Here is a 14,662-nt window from a genome sequence, read left to right on the forward strand (position 1 = left end):
GTACTATAGTTTTATGTATATTTGTAATGCTCCTATACCCAGTGACTGCAGTCTTCTAGAAAGAGGGGATCATTTTTGTATCACCTACAGTGCTCAGCACAGTACATTTCCCATAGAGTTTATGGAATAGTTCTTAATCAATTTAAAAAAGGCAATATCTGAGCCTGCACATTATGACTTCTCTAAGTCCTTTCATGGAGTCTAGGCCCTGGTTGTAGGATGGTCAGCTCCCTCCTTCAGGGTACATTTCTCCAACTGTTAGCGCCCCAAAGGACACTAACAATCTTGCTGTCTGTGTTTAAAAACGTATGTAGCAAGAAGTCATAGAATAAGTGGATATCATCTTTGGGATGCTCCCTACACACAAAACACCATGCTAAGTATCACTTAATACTTACAATAGTCTTACAGTTAATAGAATGTCAGCTTTGCAACTTAGGAAACAGAAGCTTGGAGAGGATAGGTAATTTTTTCCAGAGTCACATGGTTGATAGCTGGCAAAACGGGGATTTAAACCCAAGGCAATATGATTCCTAAAGTCAAGATTCAGTATGTATCAGGAATTGGTGAGAAGGGTCCCTTTCTCTCTCTCAAAAACAAAGAGCATAGTCTTTAAACCTTTCCATGGAATGCACCCTCAGTAATGAATCTATGTACTGCTGCTGCTGCTGCTGCTAAGTCGCTTTAGTTATGTCCGACTGTGCGACCCCATAGACGGCAGCCCACCAGGCTCCTCTGTACCTGGGATTCTCCAGGCAAGAATACTAGAATGGGTTGCCATTTCCTTCTCCAATGCATGCATGCATGCTAAGTCATTTCAGTTGTGTCTGACTGTGTGACCCCATAGACAGAAGCCCACCAGGCTCCTCTGTCCACGGAATTCTCTAGGCAAGAATACTGGAGTGGGTTGCCATTTCCTTCTCCGAATCTATGTACTGCTGCTGCTGCTGCTAAGTCGCTTCAGTCATGTCCAACTCTGTGGAACCCCATAGACAGCAGCCCACCAGGCTCCCCCGTCCCTGGGATTCTCCAGGCAAGAACACTGGAGTGGGTTGCCATTTCCTTCTCCAATGCATGAAGGTGAAAAGTGAAAGTGAAGTCCTTCAGTCGTGTCCGACTCTTAAAGGCCCCATGGACTGCAGCCCACCAGGCTCCTCTGTCCATGGGATTTTCCAGGCAAGAGTACCGGAGTGGGGTGCCATTGCCTTCTCCAATCTATGTACTAAGAATCCTTATACTCAAATAGGCCTATCTGTTATATCTCTATGGAACTTCAAGAACCAAACACTAAAAAACATCATAGGAAACTCACCTTTAGTTTGAAACTAAAATCACCCTAGCTTTTCTGAAAGTCTCACTGCATTTGTACAAATCAATTATTGTCAGTTATCTTTTCCTCTCTGCCCAGGAACTGTATCTTTATTTCCTAATACACACTTGATAGTATGCTTCAGTCAAAGTTCAGACAATATATGCAGGGGTTGAAGGTGTGTTTGGGTACATTTGAAACAGTGGGACAGGCCTGGGATGGAAATCTATTTGAAAAGGGCCTGAGAACCCATGGAGGACTGTTCAAGCTCTGTCTCCACAGCTAAGTTTGATGCCTGTCTTCCCTCTTCTCAACTCCTCCCCGCCCCCACCACCCGCCAAAAAGGACCCAGGACAAAACTTTTGAAAGCAACCAAGATGTCCTTCAGTGGGTAAATGGGTTAATAAGCTGCGGTACACCTAGACAATGCAATATTATTTCAGTGCTAAAAAGAAATGAGCTAATGATCCATGAAAAGATTTATGGAGGAACCTTAACTGCATGCTACTAAGTGAAAGAAAACAATCTGAAAAGGCTACATATGACTGTATGTTTCCAACTATAGAACATTCTGGAAAAGACAGAACCATGAAGAGAGTAAAAAGATCAGTAGTGGCCAGGGTTTAGTGGGGAAGGGTCAATAGTTGGAGCACAGAGGATTTTTAGGACGGTGAAAGTATTCCCTATAATACCACAATGATGGTACAGATCATTGTTCGTCTGTCCAAAAGCACGGGATGTATCAATACAACACTAAGAATTAACCAAATTGTGAATGATGAACTTTGGCTAGTTGTGTTGTGTCAGCATAGGTTCATCAGTTGTAACATGCACCGCCCGGGTTGGGGATGTTGACAGTGGACAAGCCTGTGCATGTGTGGAGGCAGTGGGTATGTGGAAAATCTCTGTACCTTTTCCTTCATATTTCTGTGAACCTAAAACTTCTCTAATAAACAAAGTCTTTATTCAACAAAGACCCGCAGTTGGTTTTCTGGCTGTATGCCCGTTGCCTCTGTCTCTCTCATAATAGAAGCCTCAAGTATGCAGCCCTCTACACTCATTCAAATCCCTCTTCACTCCATCGGTAGCTGTGGACTCTGCAAATTTAGGCATTTTAATTAAGCGATGAAATTTTTTGAAGTTTTGAAAACTATTATTTCAGCAATTCATTTAATGTTTATGTTGTCTGGACCTTATTCACGCGGCTCTCCATTCGCCTCTCCAGATTCTCCGTGACCTTCCCCACCCTGCTCTGAGGACTAGAATGTTGGTGTCTACCAGCTGTTTGTTTGATGGCATCCCCCAGGCACCCTTGTCTCTGGTTTCCTGCCTAGCAGGAGGCAGAAGCAGGAGACTGGAGATGAGAAAGAGAGCGGAGTCAGAGTGTTTACTCCTCCTGCCTGTTTTGCGGTGGTCTGGCATTGACTGTCCTTTTCTATAACTATAATTAAATGGCCCTTCCATCATAAGTCCAGTAACACCAGGTCCAACAACGCTGTTTCTAGCCATTGTCCCTTCAAGCTGGGGTGGGGCTGGTTTTCCTCTGTTGATGGTCACAGATGCCTCAACATCCCTGTTAGCCACTTGAACTCTGCCCACACCTCAAAAATGATCCCTTTGGAAAGCCTACCTAAATGTACTGTCGGTTTCTTGCTGGTTCCAAGACTGATACAGGATTCAAGGATTTTTCCCTCCCACAGTAGCCTAGATTCACCCTTGTTGATAGAGGTAATTACAGTACAGCAACAGTTTATCTACGTGCCTCCTGCAGTATAAGCTCCTTGAGGGCTGCTGCCAAATTTAAGTCATGTGTAATCACAACACCTGGCATGGTGTTTAATGCACAGTAATCTCCTGATAAACGTGCATTAAATAGTACACTCTATGCCTTGACTTGCCTTTCCAGTGAGGTGGCTGTATTAGTCAGGATGGACTAGATTCTGCTATTATAACAACCAATCCCAACATCTTAATGGCTACATGTCCAGTATGGGTTAGCTGAAAATTGTTTCCCATCAGTGTTGTGCTGACTCTGAGCCCCAGGTTGGTGGGGAAGCTGATATCAACACAGAATGTGTGGAGAGAGAAGCAGTGTGCAGAGGAGCAAGCCAGCTCTTAGAGCCTCTTCCTGGAAAGGCCACACATCATTCCGCTTCAAGGAAGTCATGTGGCTACACAGAATTTCAAAGGGAAGAGAAGCTTAGCTTCCTGGCAGAGAGGGGAAGCAGATATTGGTGAACAGTAAGAATGTTACCAACGGAACAGACTTCCCCTTGTGTTTTAATACAATATCATGCAAGCTGTTCTGTTCCCCTGGACAACTCTTACCTTTGTTCATCCCTGGGTGTCGCATTCTATACTGAAACCAACGATGGAAGTTTTATGTGTCTCTGCACATGGCACCATCCCAGTGCTATGAAGTGCTGACTTCACCATTCAGTTATCTGTGAGCAAAATTAGCGGGGAGAGTTTGTAGTATGTCTTTAACTGAGTGCTTCTTAAAGTGTGGGTTTCCAAGGTCAAACACTAATACTTGTGCATATTAACATTTGTATCAATACAAATAGTAATACTCAATGCTTCCTAATACTGCTAAGATGCTATCTGTCTTGTCCATTCTCATGCTCCTATGGCTCTATAGACGGATTTTAAACAGGTTATGCAATAGTGGTTTCAAAACAGATTGAATGGAAAAGCAGATATGAAAATCCAGCTTTTTCTATGAAGCTCAACAAAGATATCTGCAAAAATGGAACACAATGCCACCTTCCTAATTTTTGGAAAATATAGATATTTTAATAAAAATGCCTATAATAGGTATTGATTTTCATATTTTTAAATGAGTTAAATATTTTTAAATTTCTGTCTTAGTTTCTAATATGATAAATAGAAACAAATTGGCATACTAAATATATATTAAATAAACATAACACGCAGAAGAAAAACTTCTATGGGTCTTTTGTACTTTTAAAGAGTAGAATGGTTTCTTGACAAAAAGGTTGAGAATTTCTGCCTTAATATATGCCTTTTCATCTTCTGCAGACTCAGAGGCAGCCTAATAGTGCTTTATAATTACTCTCTGATCACATCATATTCCCTAAACCGTAAAAAAACAAAACAAAACAAACAAAAAAACCCCTCAGACCAAGTCCCTATTTCCCTGGGCTCCTGGTGGGCTATCTGTTTTATGAAGAGGATAGTGGTGGGACGATGGTTTCAGGGAATCCTCCCTAGGAAACCGGGTTCAATGAAGGAACCCCACATTGGAAACCAACCCCACACTTCAGTGTAACCTCTGTCATTTAGTCACTTTCTATTCATTTGATTCAGGTTCCTCATCAGTTAGGAATCATAAACAGGTCTTCAGTTTCCCTAGGATTAAATCATAATGCAAAGCAAATGCTCTATTGCTTTTATAATTTGTTTAGGAGCAAAGAGTGTGTTACTAGTGCCACCAAAACCATCTTTGCCCCACATGAAAGAGATTAGATTGATTTCACTGGGTTCCTTAAGCCTCCAGGGGTCTGTGAGTCCACACCATAAACGCCTCAAATCAAATTAGCTTAACTGCTTTCCAAGGATAGGTAGCCAATAGCAATCATGGGAAATGAGGTAGGTATGATAATAAATTGGGAAAGTTGAGAAGGGATTGCCAGGAAGGATGGGTCCCAGCGGCAAACCAACTACCAGGGAGCCCTGAGGCCCTCGGCATGTGGGAGAAGGTGTGGAAGGGTGCTGAGAACCTTGTGAGACCTTCCCACCCCTGCTAGGAAATTACTCTGAACTCTTTCTCCTAATCTCTTCCTGACTGTAGGGTGGTTTAAGATTGGCCCATATTTTTTAATATTTATTTATTTTGGTTGTGCTGGGTCTTTGTCGATACACCTGAGCTTTCTCTAGATGCAGAGAGTGGAGGCTACTCTCCAGCTGTAGTGCGAGAGCTTCTCGTTGCGGCGGCTTCTCAGTACAGAGCATGGTCTCTAGGGCACACAGGCTAAGTAGTTGTGGTACATGGGCTTAGTTGCCCCCATGGCACATGGAATCTTCCCAGACCAGGGGTCAAACATGTGTCCCCCTGCACTGGCAGGTGGATTCTTAACCACTGGACCACCAGGGAAGTCGGGTGGAGCCAGGCATTCCCTGGCTGTTCAGTGGTTAGGACGTTGTGGTTTCACTTGCCAGGGGCTCAGGTTCAATCCCTGGTCGAGGAACTAAGATCCTGCTTGACATGCAGCAAGGCCAAAAAAACTGAGAGGGTGGGATGTGCGGAGAGAGTAACGTGGAAACTTATATTACCATATGCAAAATAGATAGCCAATGGGAATTTGCTGTGTGACTCGGGAAAGTCTATAACAACCTAGAGGGGTGGGATGGGGAGGAAGGTGGGAGGGAAGGTCAAAGAGAGAGGCGACTATGTATACCTATGGCTGATTCATGTTGATGTTTGGCTTAAACCAACAATTCTGTAAAGCAACTATCCTTCAATTTAAAAAATAAATTAAAATTAAAACACTAGGTTTTTGCTTTTGTTTAAGGTAGATCCTTGTTTCCCTACCCTTAAATGTGGGCTGGATTTAGGAAGAGTAGCAAATGGAACGTGGCAAAGGTGATGGTGTTAGGATTCTGAGGGTAGTTTGTGGAAGGCAAGCAGCTTCCTCCTTGCTCTCTCATCACTCACTTTCTGGGAGAATCCATGTACCACGTTGTGAGCAGTACTTTGGAGAGGCCCACAGACCGGGAAGGGACACCTCCTGCTGATAGCCAGTGAGGAACTGAGGCTTCCAGCCAACCCGCCTTGTGAGTGAGCAATCTTGAACTCAGACCCTTCACCCCCAGCTGAACCTTCCAACGACTGCAGCTTTTGTGGGTATCTTACTGCAATCTCTTGGAATACCCGAGCCAGAATCACACTGCTGGCCACTGCAGGAGTCCTGGTCCTCAGAAACTGCGTGAGAAAATGTTTGTTTGAAGCCACTGCATTTGGGGTGACTTGTTACACAGCTGTGGATAACTAACACGGTATGCAAATTCCTCCCGTGTGTTATTATTTCTTTAAATTTATTGCCTGGCCCGATTACAGGAAAGGGGTGCCCTTTGACAGCACATCCTTGCTAAGATGGCAGAGTAGACAGACACGCACTCATCTTCTGTGAGAACTCCAAAACTGCAACTAACCGCTGAATAACCGTCAACAGGAGAATGTTGCATCCCACCAAAAAAGGTATCCCACATCCAAGGGCAAAGGAGAAGCCCCAGCAAGATGGTAGGCGGGGCAAAATCGCATTTAGAATCAAACCCCATACCTGCCAGAGATGCTCAGAGGGCTCAAACAAAACATCACGTGCACCAGGACCCAGGGATCCCACAAGAGACTGAGCCAGACCCACCTTTGAGTTTTTGAGTGTCTCCTGTGGAGGCACAGGTCAGCAGCGGTCTGCCGTGGGGACTGGGGCTCTGACTGCCGCAGACCTGGAAGGTGTGGCTTGTGAGCCCCACCATAGAGCCACCCAGCAGACAATCTGGAGAACAATTACATCAAAGAAGTTCTCGCACTGTTCTGAAAGTTCTAGGGTGCACAACAGATTTCCCAACATGGGGATCCAGCAAAGGGACTGAGAACCCCCAGGGAATTTGCCTTTGAAGGCCAGTGGGATTGGATTACAGAACTTCCACAGGCCCGGGGGAACAGACTCCGGGAGGGCACAAAACCCTGTGTGCACCAGGACCCAGGAAAAAGGAGCAGTGACCCCACAAGAGACTGAGCCCGACTTGCCTGTGAGTCCAGGAATCTCTGGCAGAGACATGGGTGAACAGTGGCCTGCTGTAGGGTCAAGGGCATCAGTACAGCAGTCCTGGCATAGTCCTTTTAAAGGAGGCTGCATATTACTGCCATTACCCCTACCATAGTTTGGCCTCAGGTCAAACTATGGGGAGGGAACACAGACCCACCCATCAACAGAAAATTGGATTAAAGATTTACCAAGCGTGTCCTTGCTCATCAGAGCAAGACCAAGATTCCCTCACAGCCAGTCCCTCCCATCAGAAAGCTTCCACAAGCCTCTTATCTTTATCCATCAGAGGGCAGACAGAATGGAAGCCACAATTACAGAAAACTAACCAAACTGATCACATGGACCACAGCCTTGTCTAACTCAATGAAATTATTAGACATGCTGTGTCAGGCCACCCAAGACAGACGGGTCATGGTAGAGAGTTCTGACAAATGTGGTCCACTGGAGAAGGGAATGGCAAACCACCTCACAATTTTTGCCTTGAGAACCCCATGAACAGTATGAAAAGGCAAAAAGATAGGACACTGAAAGATGAACTTCCCAGCTTAGTAGGTGCCCAATATGGTACTGGAGAAGAGTGAAGAAATAGCTCCAGTAAGAATGAAGAGGCTGAGCCAAAGCAAAAACAACATGCAGTTGTGGATGTGATTGGTGATGGAAATAAAGTCTGATGCTTTAAAGAACAATATTGCATAGGAACCTGGAATGTTAAGTCCAAGAATCAAAGTAAATTGGAAGTGGTCGAACAGGAAATGGCAAGAATGAACATCAACATTTTAGGAATCAGTGAACTAAAATGGGATTGATGAATTTAATTCAGATGACCATTATATCTACTACTAAGGGCAAGAATCCCTTAGAAGAAATGTAGTAGCCCTCATACTCAATAAAAATGTCTGAAATGCAGTATTTGGGTGCAATCTCAAAAACAACAGAATGATCTCTATTTCCAAGGCAAACCATTCAATACCACAGTAATCCAAGTCTATGTCCCAACCACTAATGCTGAAGAAGCTGAAGCTGAATGGTTCTATGAAGACCTACAAGACCTTCTAGAAAGTGGAAGTGAAATCACCCAGTTGTGTCCGACTCTTTGTGACCCCATGGAATGTAGCCTACCAGGCTCCTCAGTCCATGGAATTTTCCAGGCAAGAATACTGGAGTAGGTTGCCATTTCCTTCTCCAGGGCCTCTTCCCGACCCAGGGATTGAATCCGGGTCTCCTGCATTGCAGGCAGATGCTTTACCATCTGAGCCACCTGGGAAGCCTAACACCAAAAAAAGATGTCCTTTTCACCATAGGGGACTGGAATGCAGAAGTTGGAAGTCAAAATATACCTGGAGTAGCAGGCAAGTTTGGTCTTGGAGTACAAAATGAAGCAGGGCTAAGGCTAACACAATTTTGCCAAGAGAATGCACTGGTCACAGCAAACACCCTCTTCTGACAACACAAGAGACGACTCTAAACATGGACATCACCAGATGGTCAATACCAAAATCAGATTGATTATATTCTTTGCAGCCAAAGATGGAGAAGCTCTATAAAGCCAGCAAAAACAAGACCGGGAGCTGACTGTGGCTCAGACCATGAACTCCTTATTGCCAAGTTCAGACTCAAATTGAAGAAAGTAGGGAAAACCACTAGACTATTCAGGTATGACCTGAATCAAATTCCTTACGATTATACAGTGGAAGTGACAAATAGATTCAAGGGCTTAGATCTGATAGAGTGCCTGAAGAACTATGGATGGAGGTTCATGACATTGTAAAGGGAGTGGCGATCAAAATCATCCCCGAGAAGAAGAAATGCAAAATGGTTGTCTGAAGAGGCCTTACAAATATCCGAGAAAAGAAGAGAAGGGAAAGGCAAAGGAAAAAAGGAAAGATATATCCATCTGAATGCAGAGTTCCAAAGAATAGCAAGGAGAGATAACAGTCTTCCTAAGTGATCAATGCAAAGAAATAGAGGAAAACAACAGAATGGGAAAGACTAGAGTTCTCTTCAAGAAAATTAGAGATACCAAGGGAATATTTCATGCAAAGATGGCCTCGATAAAGGACAGAAATGGTATGGACCTAACAGAAGCAGAAGATATTAAGAAGAGGTGGCGAGAATACACAGAAGAACTGTACAAAAAAGATCTTAATGACCCAGATAACCGTGATGGTGTGATCACTCACCTAGAGCCAGACATCCTGGAATGCAAAGTCAAATGGGCTTTAGGAAGCATCACTACAAACAAAGCTAGTGGAGGTGATGGAATTCCAGCTGAGCTATTTCAAATCCTAAGACATGATGCTGTGAAAGTGCTGCACTCAATATGCCAGCAAATTTGGAAAACCCAACAGTGGCCACAGGACTCAAAAAGGTCAGTTTTCATTCCAACCCCAAAGAAAGGCAATGCCAAAGAATGCTCAAACTACCACACAACTGCACTCATCTCTCACACTAGCCAAGTAATGCTCAAAATTCTCCATGTGAGGTTTCAATAGTATGTGAACTGAGAACTTCCAGATGTTCAAGCTGGATTTATTTATTTTTAAAAAATGTAAATTGGTTTATTTTAATTGGAGGCTAATTACTTTACAATATTATATTGGTTTTACCATACATCAACATGAATCTGCCACGGGTGTGCACGTGTTCCCCATCCTGAACCCCTCTCCCACCTCCCTCCCCATACCATCCCTCTGGGTCATCCCAGTGCACCAGTCCCAAGCATCCTGTATCCTGCATCGAACCTGGACTGGCAATTTGTTTCATATATGATATTATACATGTTTCAATGCCATTCTCCCAAATCATCCCACCCTCTCCCTCTCCCACAGAGCCCAAAAGACTGTTCTATACATCTGTGTCTCTTTCGCTGTCTCGCATACAGGGTTATCGTTACCATCTTTCTAAATTCCATATATATCTGTTAGTATACTGTATTGGTGTTTTTCTTTCTGGCTTACTTCACTCTGTATAATAGGCTCCAGTTTCATCCACCTCATTAGAACTGATTCAAATGTATTCTTTTTTAGAAAAGGTAGAGGAACCAGAAATCAAATCACCAACGTCCATTGCATCATCGAAAAAGCAAGTGAGTTCCAGAAAAACATCTACTTCTGCTTCATTGACTATGCCAAAGCCTTTGACTGTGTTGTTCACAACAAATTGTGGAAAATTCTTAGAGATGGGAATACCAGACCACCTTACCTGCCTCCTGAGAAACTTATATGCACGTCAAGAAGCAACAGTTAGAACCAGACATGGAACAACAGACTGGCTCCAAATAGGAAAAGGAGTACATCAAGGCCTGATTATTTAACTTCTATGCAGTGTACATCATGAGAAATGCTGGGCTGGATGAAGCACAAGCTGGAATCAAGATTGCTGGGAGAAATATCAATAACCTCAGATGAGCAGACGACATCACCCTTATGGAAGAAAGCAAAGAGGAACTAAAGAGCCTCTTGATGAAAGTGAAAGAGGAGAGTGAAAAGCTGGCTTAAAACTTAACATTCAAAAAACTAAGATCATGGCATCCGGTCCCATCACTTCATGGCAAATAGATAGGGAAATAATGGAAAGAGGGACAGAGTTTATTTTCTTGGGCTCCAAAATCACTGCAGATGGTGACTGCAGCTGTGAAATTAAAAAACACTTGCTCCTTGGAAGAAAAGTTATGACCAACCTAGACAGCATATTAAAAACCAGAGACATTACTTTGCCAACAAAGGTCTGTCTAGTCAAAGCTATGGTTTTTCCATTAGTCATGTATGAATGTAAGAGTTGGACTATAAAGAGAGCTGAGCGCCGAAGAATTGATGCTTTTGAACTGTGGTGTTGGAGAAGACTCTTGAGAGTCCCTTGGACTTCAAGGAGATCAAACCAGTCAATCCTAAAGGTAATCAGTCCTGAATATTCATTGGAAGGACTGATGCTAGAGCTGAAGCTCTAATAATTTGGCCACCTGATGTGAAGAATTGACTCACTGCAAAAGACCCTGATGCTGGGAAAGATTGAGGGCAGGAGGAGAAGAAGGTGACAAGGATGAGATGGTTGGATGACATCACCGACTCAATGGACATGAGTTTGAGCAACCTCCGGGAGCTGGTGATAGATAGGGAAGCCTGGGGTGCAGTGGTCCATGGGTCGCAAAGCATTGGACATGTCTGAGCGACTGAACTGAAGTAAACTTGATATCTGTATCACTGGAATTCTGAGTTGTTTGCTCTCCATTTCACCCCACCCTTATGTGGGATCATTTTCCTTCTCTCTCTGCTCTTAAGAGGTTGATTGTGTGGACTCCCTTGCCCTCAGGCTTCTGGTTGGTTTTCATCCATGGAAAACACTGGTAGGGGAGCAGAAGGCAAGACAAGAGAGAGGTCTGGACATCTATCCCTTTGACTATGATTTCCTTCCCACCATCCTAGGGAGGCAAGAGATGATATTACACATGGCTTTGTTTTATCCAGACCTGCAAAGCAAGGGTTCACCCTGTTAAGGTCCATGCATTTAAAAGAAAATCGACACCCTCTTGATTCATTTCTTCCTTTGAACTGGAAAACAGCCTGTAATTCCCCGAAGACAATCAGAGCCACTTACATAAGCCTGATTCCTAAGCAAGCAAAATTAAGTCTCACTCTCTAGATTATGTGATTGTTTCTTAAATTAAATTGGGGTAATTATCAGGGTGGAGAAATGAAACAAGGAGTATCAAAGACTGATACTTCTGGAAATACCTCAGAAGGTCTTCCTGTTCCTTTGGGACTTAGCTGAGATTGACTGAACTGAGAATGCTGCTCATGACACATTCCCTTGCTAGAGCAGTCAGGGAGGGGCAAGCCTCTGCGAATAAGGCTGGTACTAGATTGCAAAGAGGTTTGGCTTGGCAGCAGGGAGACCTGGCTGCCTGTCCTTACTTGCAAGTTCACTGCCTAGCCATGGGCAAATAAATTCTTGGGTTTCAAAAGGAAATTGGTTTGTCTTATCTACTTCATGGGCTGGTGGTTATGAAAAAAAATCAGTTAAATAGAATTATGCTGGGTTATTAAACATAAGATGAGGCACAAAGAGGTTAAGGAAGTAGGCCAAAAACACATGGATAGCAAGTGGTGAAGCTGGGATTTGAACCCAGGAAGTCTGGCTTTAGAATCCATGCTCTTAGGCACTCTGACCTCTTGGTAGCCTTGACCTTGACCACATCCTTCAGATAGTCGCTTCAGTTAATTCCCTGAGAATCTCTCTAGAGCTCTCACTTCTTTCCTGCTATAATTCTGTACTATAGTCTGTGGTTGTTCACAATCTTACAAAATATTAAAAAAGAGACTGGGAATTACTTTAAAAAATAGTTTTGACTTCAAAGAACTTTATATTTTATATCAGAGCTGAATTCTAGGTAAAGTATATTAATTATAAATGAAAAACATACCATTCCCTAGCTTTCTTCCTAAATATTATGAAGCTAATGTGAATGAAAACACAAGTCCAAGATCTCTTATCAGAAGGCCTAGAGGCCAGATAGATTTCAGAATTTAGGAATGTTTCAGGGCTTTGAAAAGTCTTATTTAGTATATTATACACATACACAGGGTCTAGGGAAGCCTTCAGAAACCAAATTTTTTTTTCAAGAAAACAGACATTCACACTAAGTGGAACAGATCATGGTGATATACAGTTCATATCAGTAGGTCATGTTATGTTGACAAATGAAGAACTTTATTTTTCAGAAGTAGCTTGGCTTGGAGAATTAGAGATAAAAGATTGTGGGCATGAGGTAATACAGAATCAGAATCGGGCCAAGGGTAATAAATCTAATAAACTTTTATCAGAGGGAGGAGCACATACTTCCCCCTTCTAGTTCTAGTTACTTCCTTGGGAAAGAGGATGCAGTTTCTGGCTTTGTCCCCTCCCCAGGTCAAGATGAAAGAGATCTTTTTTTCCCCTTGTGGTTTGGTAGACTGGGGCAGTCCTTATGCTCTGAAACACTGACCCTAAGAAAGGCATCAGAGCGTTTGCTTTTGGAAGTGGAAATAGCTTCTCTTTGCACCTCCAGACCCCCTTCCATCTTCTCCACCTTGCTTGGGCCTCAGAAGTCTGACCTACAGGGGTGGCCTCTAGCTTCTGATGGGGCTCGTCCAGCAGGGAGCCTGGCAGGAGCTGGGAGTGGGGAAGGGCAGTGGCTGGGTGCTAGTCCCTGGGCTCCTGAGTGGCTGCCCTGGGAGGCCCGTGTCCTCAGCTGCTGTGACAGCCTCTGTCAAGGCATCCTCTCCAACATGGCTTTCTCCTTCCTGGAATCTGCCATCTGCCCCCTTTTCCTTGTTCCTTCAGGCCTACCCCCAACACACACACACACACACACACACACACACACACACACAGTCACCAGCTCCAGGACACTACACTTTCCCTTGGAGTTTCACCTATACCTTTATGTTTATGATTTCCCTTTCCCATTTATCCCTATCCTGCAAATAAGCATGCTTCTTCCTCATGGGTTGTTCAGTTCAGTTCAGTTCAGTTCAGTTACTCAGTCGTGTCCGACTCTTTGTGACCCCATGAATTGCAGCATGCCAGGCCTCCCTGTCCATCACCATCTCCCAGAGTTCACTCAGACTCACATCCATCAAGTCAGTGATGCCATCCAGCCATCTCATCCTGGGTCGTCCCCTTCTCCTCCTGCCCCCACTCTCTCCCAGCATCAGAGTCTTTTCCAATGAGTCAATGAGGTGTCCAAAGTACTGGAGCTTCAGCTTTAGCATCATTCCTTCCGAAGAAATCCCAGGGTTGATCTCCCTTCAGAATGGGCTGGTTGGATCTAGTGTTGTTACCTGGGTCTATTTTTTGAGACATTTAGGAAGGGCCCCCAGAAATGTGTGAGGGGCCCAGTGATCAGGCAAAGACGTCAGTGCAAGGTCATCCAGGACAGACCCAAGAGGGCAGGCATCCGATCATTCAGTTCCCTTCCTGTGGCCTCCACAGGAATCATTCTTCCTAAGAGATGACCCCTTGTCATCTGGCTTTTCATTCTTTGGCTGTCTTTCCTTTCCTCAGAGTGTATATAGTCAGAAGGCTAGAGTTCTGCCTCTACGATACACTAGAAGGGAGACCTTCCTCTGGGCAACTGGAAATTGTTCACAGGACTCAACACTCTATCGGCTTTCGGCACTGTCAGCCTCTTCCACCCCCACCCCCCACCCCAGTTTTACCCAATCACACCTTGTTTGTCTTCTACCCTTGACCTTCAGGAAAAGGGATGAAAGTAGAGAGAGGAAAAAAGAGTGATTGACGCTGGCTAGTTCATCTGGCATCTACGCTGGCTTCAAGGCTGTGTTGCCACAGTTCTGCAGCTGCCATTTCTTGGTTCATTGCTCACTTTTAAGATAAACTTTTTCGCCAGCTCCTAGCACATGGTGCATGATCAATCACAGTGCAGGTGTAGTCAAGAAAGATAGATCAAGTCATCAAGTTCTCTAATTTAACACCGAGTATACAGAGGTCAGTCATAGGGAGGGAAAATGCGGGGAGATGACCTGACAAACATGGGGATGACCATGTGCATCCCCAAGTTTCT

The 14,662-nt window shown here is 44.1% G+C and overlaps 1 protein-coding gene across 6 annotated transcripts in view; it reads right to left on the reverse strand.

Annotated features, from left to right (window-relative positions):
* MOCS1 (molybdenum cofactor synthesis 1) overlaps window positions 1-14,662 on the reverse strand; it is a 92,485-nt gene that overhangs the window by 34,617 nt on the left and 43,206 nt on the right. For 2 of the 6 annotated variants that reach the window (XM_069563976.1, XM_069563982.1), the window contains exon 2: window positions 3,638-3,753. The exons of the other annotated variants lie outside the window; for them this stretch is intronic. The gene's annotated coding sequence lies outside the window, so the exon portion shown is untranslated. The remainder of the gene's footprint in view (window positions 1-3,637; window positions 3,754-14,662) is intronic. 6 annotated transcript variants of the gene reach the window in all.

The sequence above is a fragment of the Ovis canadensis genome, chromosome 20, assembly GCF_042477335.2.
Source record: "Ovis canadensis isolate MfBH-ARS-UI-01 breed Bighorn chromosome 20, ARS-UI_OviCan_v2, whole genome shotgun sequence".
Taxonomy (NCBI): Eukaryota; Metazoa; Chordata; class Mammalia; order Artiodactyla; family Bovidae; genus Ovis; species Ovis canadensis.